This window comes from Brassica napus, chromosome C2 (genome assembly GCF_020379485.1).
Source record: "Brassica napus cultivar Da-Ae chromosome C2, Da-Ae, whole genome shotgun sequence".
In the NCBI taxonomy this organism is placed as follows: Eukaryota; Viridiplantae; Streptophyta; class Magnoliopsida; order Brassicales; family Brassicaceae; genus Brassica; species Brassica napus.
In genome coordinates this window covers 41,676,203-41,689,203 of record NC_063445.1, presented here as the reverse complement: position 1 = coordinate 41,689,203, position 13,001 = coordinate 41,676,203, and the positions used below count along the sequence as shown (strand labels likewise).

Sequence of the window (13,001 nt, the reverse complement as noted above, 5' to 3'; positions counted from 1 at the left end):
AAAAACTGAAACAAATGAAAAGATGAATGAGATACGACTTTTATGAAAATAACTGGAAGATAAAAAAACAATGTGATAAAAGAATATTTGGAATCAAGCTGAAACTGGCTGTGTATCAAGCCCTCTCAGCTTGATCAAAGATGGATTGAAGTGGATTTGCGAATGAATGTTGGATTGAATCTCTCAATCTGATGGATGATGGAAACGATGTGATTGACTCTATTAATCTGTGTACTGAGCTTGTTTGATTTGCACAAACAAACTAGACTCACGAAATTAATAGAACAACAAAGAATCTCTCTTTGAATCCTAAAGACCGATATTTTATACAAAGAACAATCTTTGATAAAAACTGAATAAACTTTTTATTTACTTGGTGATTTACAATGAAGCAAAGACTAGAGCTTTATAGGCTCGACAAAGGACTCTCTAACAGTCTGAAAATTACATAAGGAAAGGAAATAAATCGAAATAAAAGTCTTGGATGAGAAGGCTTTGATGGCTCCATGGAAACTAGCCGTTAGTTCGATTTGTTCCTTCAAAAGGATAACTTGGATGATCTTGTATCTGGACAGCTTCTGGACGTGGCCATGATCTTCAAGCCTTCCTGAAATACTCCTTGGTCTTAATAGAAGAGAATATGGCCATTGGTCTTGGGCAAAAATCTGTAGAAACTCCTCCAAAGCATTTAGTGTAATTGTGGCCATATATGGAATGTTGATGGAGAGAGAGATCCGCCTGATCTCCTGGGTGCTGGTGCAGCTAAGGACGTCTTGGATATCTTCTGAATGGTCTAAAGTATCTCCTGGTTCCCATAAATATCTCTGGGTCGAACCTAGTTGAATTGGTTGAAGACTTTCCTTAAATGATGTCGGTTTGGCCAATTGATGCAAACCGGCTTGATCTTTTGGTTTGATTGGGATCCGACTGATATAGTGTGGCTTGGTGCTTCCGAGGATGTTTTGGAGTGCCTCTGAATGACTTATAAGGTAGCCTGGTTGCCATTCTTGAGGTTGGTTTGATTTGAACCCCGGATCTTCCAAATAAGGCAAGTGTAGAACTGGTTTGACCGGTTTTGGGAAATTGATCATATCTCCTAATTTCCGTGGTCATTTCTCCTGATCTTGGGCTTTCAAGCTGATAAACTCCTCTTGACTCCTATGATCGGTTTTGGTTCAGGCCAATTCTTCTTTGGGTTTGAATCCTCTTCTAAAGTTGGGTACTCGCAGATGGACGGGATAAGAAACCTCTGACTTGTAAAATTCATAACTTCTTGTTCCGTGATTATTTTGGACCGATTCCAATTTTCCTGGATTCCTTTTTGAGTGTAGAATCCATAAAAATTAGCCTCGTCATTTAAACCCTCCTGGTTTGTAAGATATGGCTTTTTTAGTGCACATTTGTCTTGGTTGGCACCTTGGCTGGTTGAGTAGGGTTTTGGGTTGACCTCTGGTTCAGTTGCTGATCTGATATATCACTTTGGTTTAATTAAAAAAATAATAATTAGGAAACAAACCAAACCTGTTAAGGAAACCGGGTCGTCACAGAGAGTTTATGTTAATGAGTTATTTTTCTCTTTTTTTGTTAATGGATATATATTTTTTGTAAATAAAATTCTCTAAATAATCCAGTATATTTAACATTTCAAAAAAGGAAAAAAAAGGCTGTATATATACCCTAATATCTACCACTAATGAATTTATCCGTCAGTTTTTTTCTTTTATATAGAGAGCTAGATAGAAGAAAAATCTGCTATATTATCGATTATGGAAAACGAGAACTGGATCTATGGAAAAGTTTGGGATCAAGAAGGAAACCCAAAGAAGTCAATACGTGATGAAGAAGTAACTTCAGAAAAACTGAGTGCAGACTTTCTATTGAGTCAGGAAGACGATTATAGACGACGTCGTTGCATCTATCTGAAGAACTACAGTTTGAAGAAGGCCAAATCCAATGCAGACATACGTCGCCACATATCAACTGCTCGTAAGTTTCTGTATCAGTTGAAGAAACTCGTCCGGTGTGGACATCAGCGTCGAATGTGATAGTACAGCCTAGGGTTTATGCATGGGTATTACAGATGAAGTGTTTCCCTTACTTCTGATTTATATATAAGGTTTTGTTAGTTTAATAGTTTGCGTGAATAAACTATACTTTGACCAAATTCGTGGTTACATCTCATCAGAATAATATCGAGATTAAGCTTCTGTTTTTTTTTTTTTTACTTTTAGATAAAGATAAAGTTTACAATGATGTTGTAACACCCGTATTTTTCGAAATAACTTAAATAAATAATAAGTCTGAAATCTCCATTTATTACTTCTCAAAAGTCAATTCCAAAGTCGTAAATCCAATAAATAGCCAAAAATCCAAATAACATAATAAATCTCAAAAATATCAGTAAAAGCATAAAAACTGCAAGTCTGAAAATGAAAGGAAATAAAACTCCCAAAGCACCAGCCCGATAGCAATCACTCCTGCTCGTCATTCTCATCTGAAAGGGGAAGAAAGAGGGGTGAGTAACTGGAGAGTTACTCCGTGAGGTATGGGATGCTAAACACGCAAACCACTGACTTGAGTAAATAGAACTCCCACTATGGAATTTTAGCTCTAACATGAACAAACAAGACGCCTAAAGCATCACACAAACAAAACACAAACAATTCGATGATAGCATATAGCTAGTCCATACACCCCGCATCTCCTCATATGGATATATAATACGTAGCGTCGCTAGTACAGTCTGTCTCTGTACCCCTGCCCTCTCAAGTAGCATCCATGGTACAAACGTCTCGGCACCACACACTCGCACAAGTAGCATCGCAAGTCCAGACGTCTCTGAACCCCTGCCTGCACAATCAGAGTAGCGTCGCTAGCCCAGACATCTATGAGCCCCCGCCCACGCACATAGTCCCTACTAATAACTATGTATACATACATATATATATATATATATATATCGCATCTCTTACAATCACACAATCCAATCAAAACTTGAATCCTCTAGACCCCTAGTTCCAGTTTACAATGAATGAACTAATTACCAATTAGGACTCAACAGACCCAATTCAAACAGACGGATCATGATTCGAAATCTAAACTACGATAGAGAGAATTCTACACTGGTACGGGATTTACGGAATAGACCCTCACCTTTTCCACGGGTTCTGAAGAAACCTGAGGAAACCCCGAATGGACCTTGACGGCTCTAACAAAGCAACTCCGGAGCTCTCTGAAATTAGATCAATATGATATTCTGGCAGAGCTGAACCATAGAGAAAACAGATGAATAACTCAAGAACTGACCGTTAACCTTTAGATCCCTCCGGTCATAATGTAGTCCTATATGTCCTCTATCCGTAGACACCAAGTTTACTCCGATCGGACACCATTTGCTTAACCAAAGTAGCTTCATCTCCAGGCTGGTCGTAAACGCAAACTGCACCAACACCTCTCACGAAAACAAGTATAACTCTCAGAAAATAACTCGGAATAACGATCCGCTGGCAGGAGATGATAGATGTGGGAGTTAACTACTTACTGAAAAATTTACAGACTGAAAGACTTTGTTTCTGTCTACCGTTTCTGACTTACACCGAGACTGGTCGGAACTGTCTCTACAACTCAACAGCTTTATTCTTCGCCAAGAAGAAATGTCAATAACTTTCTAACCGTACGTCGACTTGACAATCGGATAGATGATCTGAAAATCTGGAATCGAGATCTTTCCAATGATATCTCGCCCGTTCCCTGGTTCCTTCTGTATCAACGGTAAAACGCTGATGAAGTTGACTGTTCGCGGATCCGATCTGTAGATATCAGTCCCAAAGAAACAACCATAACTTATAGATAAAAATTCCAAATGACGATCTGCTTTCTGATACACATAGATCTATGAGTGTAGAATATAACCTCAAAATTTAGCTTCGGAATACTCATATTTGATCGATCGTTCTTCTATTCCCCCAAAACATGTCTGCAGAGCTCTACTCTCTCTTTTCGGATGGTAGGATGACTTCTCTTTCATGGTGGCTATTTGTGGCTGTTCCGGTGCCGTTCCGGCAGGGCTTTTCCATCCCCAAAAGTCTATGTCAGAGGCCACCACGAAATCTCATCTTAAATAAGAAAACTTTAGGGTTTTCTTCAATGCAATTGGGTCTTACTGGGCTAAATATTTCCGGGCCGAGATTTGGGTCGTTACAGATGTATATACAAAACAAAAATGTATATAATCTACAGAAAACAATGCTTTATCTATTAAAAAGTTTTAAAGTGCTTCTTAATTAGATCCATCTGATTGCGATTTTCAGTTTTAGCTATCAACCACTGCATGAAACTACAAGATTCTGTAAAAAACTTATATATCTCTTACATCATCTCCAATGTATTTTATTTTATTTTTATATCTAAAACTACGTGTTTCCTAGTGCAGAAATAAAAATTTTTAAAATTTAAACTATATTTAAAAATAAAATTTTAGTAACTTTAGCTTTTATTATTCGCTTACAATATTTAATTTTTAATTTAACTATATTTAAAAATTGCTATAAAATAAATAATTTATATTTTAAATTTATATTTAATAATATATATGTATATATTTAAAATAATAATTTTGTAATATTTTTTATCTATTTCTTTTGGTTTATCTATATTTAATAAAATTCCATAAAATTAAGAGAAAATTTTGTTATATATAATTATCAAAACGTAAAACTAAATAAAATTTCTAAAATTTATAAATATTAAAAAAGAACTAATGGTATTGGGATCAGAAAATTATAATTAAAAAAAAACTGCATGAAATTTGAAATTTTTTTAGTAAAAAAATATATATAATTATGATAAGTAGAATTAAATAATAATTTAAAAACTTTAAAATAATATTATATTTATATTTCTACTATTATATTATTTGTTGTTATATTATTGATGATCTATGAGTTATTACCATATTTTATAAAACTTGCCGAAATATAAATCAACATTAAATGTCCATGTCTATTTCTCAATTAGCTTCAAACCATGTTATCATTTTTAGTATGACATGTCATCATTTTTATTTCAAAATATATGTGGTGATGACACATGACAAACCACTTCTCTAATAATGTCTAGAGATAGATGAACGCTATAATAAAGATGGAGTTTATTCCAATGTATTCCTTTAAACTAATAATATTTAACTAAAATGAAAAAATATAGAATTGCTATTTTTCTATTATAGAAGAAAAAAATAGCAATTTCTAATTTAGTGGATCAAATAGAGTTGTGTTGGAGTGAATTTGCCTCTAAATACTATTACAAAGGTATATATAAAGAGGAGTTGAAAATTCTCTAAGATCTATTTGAAGCTTTTCTATGTTAAATTCGGAGTTACAATGGGTTTCCAACTTTAAACAAACTGATGGTAAATGGATTGGCTTAAGTCCCTTATATATTATTGAAGTCCGTTTTGTCTTTCCGATATGGGATCTTAATCTCCAACACCATGCCCCGAGATAATGGTGCATATAACCATTAATCTCACGATAATCCATTATACCCCCTCCGAGATAGTGCTATTTTTTTGCTATCTCTGCAGAATTGAGCAATTCTTGGACCATCGATTAGTGGGATGATCGGGCCACTATCCTGGCCGGATTAATGAGCCAGGGTGTAGGCCAGCTCTGATACCATGTTAAATTCGGGCTTATCATGAGATTCTAACTTAAAACCAATTGGTGATAAGTGGATTCACCCTAACCCTTTATATATTATTCATGTTTGAGTTAAACTTCTGATGTGGGAGATTAAGGTGATGATTGTTTGTTTGGTTTCTAGATTCTGGATTTCGGTTTCTAGTTTTTAGTTTTTGGGTTTTGGATTTTAGATTTTGATTTTTGGTTTTTGACTTTGCACTAGATTTTAGTTTTCTGAAAAGCATGAATGGTAATTTTAGATTTTGGTTTTTACTTTTAAAATAATAAAATGAAAATATTCTTAATAGTAAAATATTTATCATGGAAATAATAAAATATTAAATATCATTAACAAAACATACATAAGCTTATTTAAAAAAAAAACAGAAAAAAACAAAATAAATAACCATGTTAATTTTATTCCTTAGAATAACTATCTCTCGCTGCAAATCTAATATGATATCTAAATCTTATGTTCCAGCACTCGCATGCAAACAAAGAAGAGTGTCATTCGATACTACAGATAATGTCGATTGATACCTCTTTCGACAAGCATTAACGATCAGTCGATAATGTTCAACTAAATCCTAAACCAACTCTCGAATGCGCCTAGGTATCTAATCCACTTAGGTTTCGGGTTCTGTTAATCGATTGCACTCTCGTGCCGCTCAATTGTCTTATAATTCCAAGTTCAGATAATCAGTCACACTCTCATGCTATTCCAACTACTCTAAATCCTAGTATTACAAGCTACCATGGTGTCGATATCTAAAAACACCCTAGCAATCCTAATCAATTATCAGCTTGACATTAAACTCATGAAATCCTTAAATCTAACAGATAGAATTACTCAGACATGATAGCAGAAACACAATCATAGTGAATAGATAATAGATAAATAAATCAATGTTAAAACCAAAGGAGTTCCAAGAGGACCTTAAAGGAGTTCTTCTCTTATCTCCAACCCTAACACTAAGAATAAAAGAAAATGTAGCCATCAACATTAGCTTAGAAAACATATATATAGGGTTTAATGTCGGCCAGGGGTCTTATGTAAATAAGGGAAACTTTGGGGTAAAGTTGTAATTCTTGAAAATTCCTTAAAATACAACGTTTTCTGATTTGGAGGATTTTTGATCGACACCAAGGTGTCGTTGGTCAACAGTAGTTGATTCTCGACAGTTTCTTCTCGCGAGTCAGACGGACCACTCTTCAGTAAAGCGGGCATAAATTTTGATCCATGCATGATCCTTATTGACCTAAAACATGTAGTATTGGAAAGCTAACTCAAAAATATATCATGTGTCTAAATGTGGGCTCAATCTCAATGTGATAAAGCTTCAAACCATAGCTAAACTTCTTACGCATATTGACAGCTTTGCACCTCAAAAAGCTCCAGAATCTCCAAAATAGCCCAAAATGTACATAAACCTGAAAAGACTCTAAACACAATCTAAACACATATAATAGACTCTAAAAAGGACTTATACCATGGTTTAAAAGTGATAAAATTCATGGTATATCAACTTTTCCTGACTTATCTTTTTGCTTGTCATCAAGCAAAAATAGATTAGTCATGTGAAAGAGGTTTTAAAACGAAGGGACTCACAATTTTTTTTAAACTACTACCTTCACCTCTGCAATGTTGCAAACCACATCAGATCAGTGTCAACTCTAGAGGCACTTCCATATATTAAACCTTGGCTTCGCAGCCATACCATCCATCCCACAGCTTAACTGATGCCGCCTGACATACCCTTTTACTGACCTCATTTCTGCAAAAGAATGTGTAGCCTTTATCTTGGGAGTATCGATCAATGAACACATAAGCTCTTACCTTAACAGGCTTTTGAGTAAACATGTAGTCTTTTTCTGGTTTCTTTTCCCTTTTTCTCTCATCTCTGAATCTTTTCTTTTTCTTTTTTTCTTTTTCTTTCATTTTTTTCTTTGCAAAGTGTAGGCGAATAATGAGGTCATAGGAAATTTGCCTACCCCATCGCTTCCATCTTTGAGTAATCATCCCATCCCATCGAATTAGAATAGCGGGTCATAAGAAATTTTTCTACCCCTCTGCATCCCAGAAAATCATCTTAATCTTTTATTTTCGTTGTTTTTCTAGATACTGAAGAGAGGAGAGAAGGAAACTAAAAACACACATAATTTTACCTTTTAGACCTGAAAGAGGAATCCGATCCAGTGTATTGATATACTATGGATTTTACCACGTTTTATGCCATTATATGTTCTATTTAGAGTTTTTATATTGTGTTTGGAGTCTATTTTAGAGTATTTCAGGTTAAGGTACGTTTTGGATACTTTGGTGATTTTGGAGATATTAGAGGTGCAGAACTGTGCAGACACGTCAGAATTTTAGCTATGGATGGAGATCTTACCACGGTGCGATTGAGCTAATCTTTGGACTCAAGATATAGATTTTAGTTAGCTTTCCAATGCCACCGGTTTGAGGTCCATATGACAATTAGATATAAAGTTATGTCCGTGTTACTGAAGACTGGTCTGGCTGACTCGCGAGACGAAGCTGTCAAAGATATGAAGAAGTGTCGATCGACACTAATACCTTGGGCCCAGAAGTCACAATACCCTTGTATGACTTCATATCAAGTTCTTATAGTTTCCTAAGCCATTGTTGACGGCTAAACTTTATTCTGTTGTTTTACTTTAGGTTTTCTCTTAGGTTAGGAGAGAAGAGAGGAACTCCTTCATAGTCCTCTTGGAACTCCATTGGTTTTTCTATTTATTTATATGATTTCTATTCTTTCTTTGATTATGTCTTCTCTAATAATGTTTGAGTAGATCACTTGCTAGGTTGAGGGATTTTATTAGGGTTGTGAATGAACTTCTAAGGTATAGAATTGCAAGGGTGAATTATTAGGATCCTTCATCAGAATTGATCTTACTGCTTTTCAAGAGTAATTAACTAGAATCATGAACTTAGGTTATTGACAACTACGATAGTAGGTTCATTACCTGATAATAATTTTGTTGAGCTAGGTTGGTAGACACAGTGACATGTTGGTTTAGGTAACCTAGTGAACTTATCGATCTGGACGATAAAGCATGTTTAAAAGACATATCGATCGACACTCTATAGATGTATCAACCGATACTCGTTCCGTATTAAATACCCATCAGTATGAATACAGATTTAAACATGTAGACTCACAGTGAGAGCTGGATATCTTATTATTGCTTTTGAGTTCTAGGATCAACTCCTTAGCATCTATAGATTTAAGTTCTGATAACCTAATGAAACCCTAATTCTAGCCCCTTATCTCATCTGCTTACAAACTATCTTTTATTTACTGCTTTATATTATATTTTGCCTAGCTAAATCTGAAACCCAAGTCTATTGTGTGAAATAACAAGTCTATGTGGATTTGATTCCTAAATACTGCAACTGATCTCTTATTTGAGAGAGTTGCTCTATGGTAATTTGAGCACATCATGTATACCAAGCCCCAAGACAAAATATTAAGTGGATTAAGGTTGGAAGTCAGCTTTGGTTCCTTATGATTTTCTCAGCAAGCGTGGATGTTATTGGCAGGTGATCAGTTTTGGTATTTCCATTTAATATACCATGCAGTCAATAACCTCAAAGAATGGTGCTAAAAAATATGAAAATTAGAAAAAATGAAATTTAAACTGAAATTAAAGCTTACCAATGGGTTGTCTCCCATCAAGTGCTTGTTTTTAGTCATTAGCTTGACTTTTGGAGATCAGGTTTTGTCGAGATGAGAATGGGAACTTGCTTCAGTAGTTTGTTCATGCAGTCAATGAAGATTCTTGGAGAAGATTATCCGTTCTCTCTCAGCTCTAGAGTAACAAGCACTCGAATCCTGGTAAAAGGTTTCGAACCTCCTCTGTTGCACACTATGTACTCAAGGTACTCATTTGAACAATTCTGAGGAACCACTGTCAAGAAGTCATCATTCTTCTTTTTTCTCTTATGTTTCTTCTTCCGCTTTCTGCTCTTTCCCCCAGACCTGGCTGTTTCTATCTCTGTGTGCTGTGATACCAGAGGGGTGTCGAGCGACGCCAAAGGATCGTCGATCGATGCTAATACCAAAGGACGCTTTATGTATCGCTTTTATCGCTTAACCCTTTTGAGGAGTAATTGTAGGCAAAAGATCATAAGATACCTCAATGTAGGAAGCTAGATGCACTCCTTTATCTGGTAGGATGGAAATTTAAACTTCAAAACAATAGTGAGTTCTACAGCTGGTTTCCCAGCCTCATCATACAGTGCATTGATCTCTTCCATGGTCTCTCTAGAGTTCTTGAAGAACTGAAAGAAACAAAAGTCATTGCAATCATCTTTAAAAGAGACGCCTTCAGGTATCGTCTTCACTCTGTTATGAAATCCAGCCAGCTCTTTTGCTCCTACATGCTTGGGGACAACAAGGTATGGGATCTCAGTCTTATACACTTTTCACAATTGGTCTCATCTCAGTCGCACAAACAAGTAACACATCCGTCAGTGAGTGTTGATCGACTCTCTGCTTCAGTGTCGAGTCTGAAGTGTAAAGAGAACAACTCAATTTTGAAGGCTTTTAAGGGGTGTTGACCGACACCAGGAGTTTATATCAAACGACACTGAACTTGAATTAGCAATACCAGCTTCTTCTATTGCGTTCAGCTCTCCAGATCATGGCTGTTCATCATTCTCCACCATAATTGGGTTTAAGAATGTCTAGGATTTGTTTCTTGACTCTCAGAAATCTGTTGAATCCGAATATCCATCTTCTTGACAAAAGTGTTCAAAGCTTCAATTTTCCCATCCATGTCAATATAGATAGAATCCAGCCTCTTTTCGAAATATCCAGACATCTTCTACTGGCCCTCTAGAATTTTTACTAGCATAGATAAATTCCAACTTGCTCTCATGAGGTGCTGCAGCGTCTTTGAGAAAGTTGTTGAGGAAGGCCTTTTTTATGTCATCTCAGGTAATGAGAGATCTTGGTTATGATTGCTTGAGCCAGTTAGACGCATCCCTAGAGAGAGAGTGGAGAAATTTTTTGCAAAGTATGGATCCTTCAGAGACTTCATGACCAACGATACTCGAGACTAGATCCCCAAGTTCTTCAATGTGACTCATGGGGTCTTCGTGTGGAAGACCCTGAAAAAGGTGTTGACCCGCTGATGCAGCACATCTTACGTCTTCTACATGTTTACTAAAGAAATGTATTTATGGGTGTTTGGACTTTATTAATTAATGTCGGATTTTAACATATTCGTTGAGTTAGGGTCTTTGTTTAGGGTTTAACTTCATTGCACGCACTTTGTTCCAGTTTTAAAGGTTTCTCAGACCTAACCCTCTTTCATTTTTTTGCTTTTGCAACATGAACTCCGTGCTACTTTTTCTAAGGACTGAGCTTCACAATTTTCTTTCCATAAGAACTTTCCACACAAGGAGTCAATCTCGTCAGTGAAGGCTTTTATAAATATGAAGGCACTTATACAGAAGTTTGTGATACCATTAATGACAGTGGTTATGAGTACCATTCGTCACGCGTATGAAAGTCTTATTTGTGAAGCTTATTTTTTACTGATTGGATAAGGGGAGCGCTGGTGAATGGAGATCTTTTTGGAGCAGAGAGACACACCCAAGTTGTGAATGGGGGAGAACACGGAAATCAGCCAATTCTTACATAAACAGAGGACCGCGGTCCCGATCAGTACACACACTGAATACCTGTGCAAATTCATACATGAACACCTGAGTAATTCAAATTTCATACACAAACAATCACATTAAGGCTTATAAATATTTTGACCATGAATTTTTTTGTTAAATGTTAGTTGACTGTTAACTAAAGATGATGTGGTGATGACATGGCTTAAATCGGGTGAAAATCAAAATGGTGTCGTAAAATATATATTGGATTATGCTTGTGGGAGAGTTGAACCCAGGTTAGATGAGTAAAACCACATAAGCAGAACCACTACGCCAAAGGAGAACTAGTGAAGGTTGTATCTATGGTTTTATTCTTAACGTATATTTTGCTTTGCTGTTTCATCTTCGCCTTCTCTTCTTCTCATACCTGTATATCAATACATACATATCTATACTATATAAAAGTTGAGGCTATAAGCCATCGAGAGCGTCCACTTAGGATCTAAAACGACCAATCGTAGTATGACAAATTATTATTTAAGTTTACTATTTTAAAAAATGTTAATATTACCAAAAAAATGTTTATTTCAAACTAAAATATAAATCAATATCGAATAAGGTAAATTTACAAAAATATAAATACTATATAAAGTTAACATAATGTTTAATATTTTTTGAAAATTAAAAAATAAATAACGAAAAGAATAATTAATTTAAAAATACAAGACTTTCAAACAAGTATAACTATATAAATCTAAATTTAAACTCATGATTTTCAAAGTTTAGGTTATATACTATTGAAAATATTCAAACTAACATATACTATATATAAGTTGATATTATAAATCATTGAGAATGTTCACATATTATTTTAAAGCACCAAAAATATACCAAATCGTTTTTCAATTTGATATTTCAAAAAATGTTAATATTACCAAATTTTTTATTTCATATAAATAATTATCAAATAAGTTAAACTTACAAAGTTAAAAACATCATGTACAAATCTATACTATATAAAATAAAGTTTTCTATACTATATAAAAGTTGAGGCTATAAGCCATCGAGAGCGTCCACATAGGATTTAAACGACCAATCGTAGTATGACAAATTATTATATAAGTTTACTATTTTTAAAAATGTTAATATTACCAAAAAAAAAATTATTTCAAACTAAAATATAAATCAATATCGAATAAGGTAAATTTACAAAAATAAAAATACTATATTAAGTTAACATAATGTTTAATATTTTTCAAAAATTAAAAAATAAATAACGAAAAGAATAATTAATTTAAAAATACAAGACTTTCAAACAAGTATAACTATATAAATCTAAATTTAAACTCATGATTTTCAAAGTTTAGGTTATATACTATATATAAGTTGATATTATAAATCATTGAGAATGTTCACATATTATTTTAAAGCACCAAAAATATACCAAATCGTTTTTCAATTTGGTATTTCTAAAAATGTTAATATTACGAAATTTTTTATTTCAAAATAAAATATAAATAATTATCAAATAAGTTAAACTTACAAAGTTAAAAACATCATGTACAAATCTATACTATATAAAATAAAGTTTCGAAAATTAACATAAAAATAACAAACAAATATAATAATTAATTTAAAAATGCAATACTTTCAAACAATTATAACTATATAAATCTAAAACACAT

At 34.1% G+C, this 13,001-nt stretch overlaps 1 long non-coding RNA gene across 2 annotated transcripts; it reads right to left on the bottom strand.

The window, feature by feature from the left end:
* Positions 1 to 680: 680 nt before the first annotated feature.
* Positions 681 to 4,418, bottom strand: LOC111202649. 2 transcript variants are annotated; one of them, XR_002655549.2, is made up of 4 exons: positions 3,913 to 4,418; positions 3,307 to 3,809; positions 3,154 to 3,232; positions 681 to 2,494 (listed from the first exon to the last, which is right to left on the bottom strand). It is a non-coding gene; the product is annotated as an uncharacterized LOC111202649 (long non-coding RNA). The 2 variants fall into 2 exon arrangements; XR_007319402.1 differs by having other exon boundaries at positions 3,154 to 3,809.
* Between the last annotated feature and the right edge of the window lie 8,583 nt (positions 4,419 to 13,001).